This window comes from Vombatus ursinus, unplaced genomic scaffold (genome assembly GCF_900497805.2).
Source record: "Vombatus ursinus unplaced genomic scaffold, bare-nosed wombat genome assembly UNPS02000322.1, whole genome shotgun sequence".
In the NCBI taxonomy this organism is placed as follows: Eukaryota; Metazoa; Chordata; class Mammalia; order Diprotodontia; family Vombatidae; genus Vombatus; species Vombatus ursinus.
In genome coordinates this window covers 1-1,590 of record NW_020940100.1, presented here as the reverse complement: position 1 = coordinate 1,590, position 1,590 = coordinate 1, and the positions used below count along the sequence as shown (strand labels likewise).

Here is a 1,590-nt window from a genome sequence, read left to right as displayed (position 1 = left end):
TCTCTCTCTCTCTCTCTCTCTCTCTCTCTCTCTCTCTCTCTCTCCCCAAAGGGTTTAAACTCACCACTTCAAAGTTCACCGTAGATGATAATATTGCTGTTCTCACTGTTGACAATGGCTCTGGAATGTGCAAAGCTGGCTTTGCAGGAGATGATGCCCCTCAGGCTGTCTTCCCTTCCATTGTTAGGTGCCCCAGACATCAGGGTGTGGTGATGGGCATGGGCCAGAAAGACAGCTATGTGGGGGATGAGGCCCAGAGCAAGAGAGGTATTCTGACCCTGAGATACCTCCTTGAACATGGGATGACATGGAGAAGACCTGGCATCGTACTTCCTACAGTGAGCTCTGTGTGGCCCTTGAAGAGCACCCTGTGCTGCTTGCAGAAACCACCCTGAACCTCAAGGCCAACAGAGAAAAGATGACTCCGATTACGTCTGAGACCTTCAACACCCCCAGGCGTGTACATTGCCATCCAGGCTGTGCCGTCCCTGTATGCCTCTGGTTGTACCACTGGTATTGTGATGGACTCTGGTGATGGTGTGACCCACACTGTGCCCATCTATGAAGATTATATCCTTCCCCATGCCATCCTCTATCTGGTTCTGGCTGGCCGTGATCTGACGGACTACCTCATGATGATCCTGCCCCAGAGAGGGTACGCTTTCACTACCACAGCTGAGAGGGAAATTGTGCTGGACATCAAGGAGAAGCTGTGTTACGTTGCCCTAGACTTTGAACAGGAGATGGCCACTGCTGCATCTAATCCCTCTCTGGAAAAGAGCTCTGAGCTCCCTGATGGTCAGATTATCACCATTGGCAACAAGATGTTCCGATGCCCAGAAGCTCTCTTCCAACCATCTTTCTTAGGTATGGAATCCTGTGGAATCCATCATGAAGTGTGACATTGACATCCACAAGGATTTATATGCCAATACCGTATCGTCTGGTGCTACCCCCATGTACCCAGGTATTGCCTACAGGGTGCAGAAGGAGGTTACAGCCCTAGCTCCCAGCACGATGAAAGTCAAGTCCACTGCCCCACCTGAGCGCAAATACTCTGTCAGGATTGGAGGCTCCATCCTGGCTGCTCTTTCCACCTTCCAGCAGAGGCAGATCAGCAAGCAGGGGCATGATGAATCTGGGCCATCCATTGTCTACTGCTTCCAAATGGACTGGGGGTGGGGTTGGGTTTTTTTGTCAAAGGGTGTGACATGATAATTGTCCCCCCAAAAAAGAGAGAGAGAGATGAGATTAGCATAGCTTTATTTGTTTTTGTTTTTTTGTTGAGGTTTTTGGGGTTTTGGGGGGTTTTTTTGGCATTTGACTCAGGATTTAAAAACTGGAACAGTGAATGTAATGAGCAGTCTAAGTGTGTTGGAGGCAAACATCCCCAAAGTTCTACAGTGCGTCTTCAGGACTCTGATTGTACATTTGTTTGGTTTTTTTAATAATCATTCCAAATATGGCATAATGCATTGTTACAGGGTTACAAGCCTCTGTGAAGGCTGTCCTCTGCTAGAGCAACGGAGCTAGGTAACAAAATTCCAGATGGGGAGGGGAGAGGGAGAAAGGTACTAGTATTGCTTTACA

The 1,590-nt window shown here is 48.6% G+C and overlaps 1 pseudogene; it reads left to right on the top strand.

Annotated features, from left to right (window-relative positions):
- The first annotated feature begins 84 nt into the window (after nt 1-84).
- On the top strand, nt 85-1,178 carry LOC114034766 (annotated as a pseudogene).
- Nucleotides 1,179-1,590: the final 412 nt, after the last annotated feature.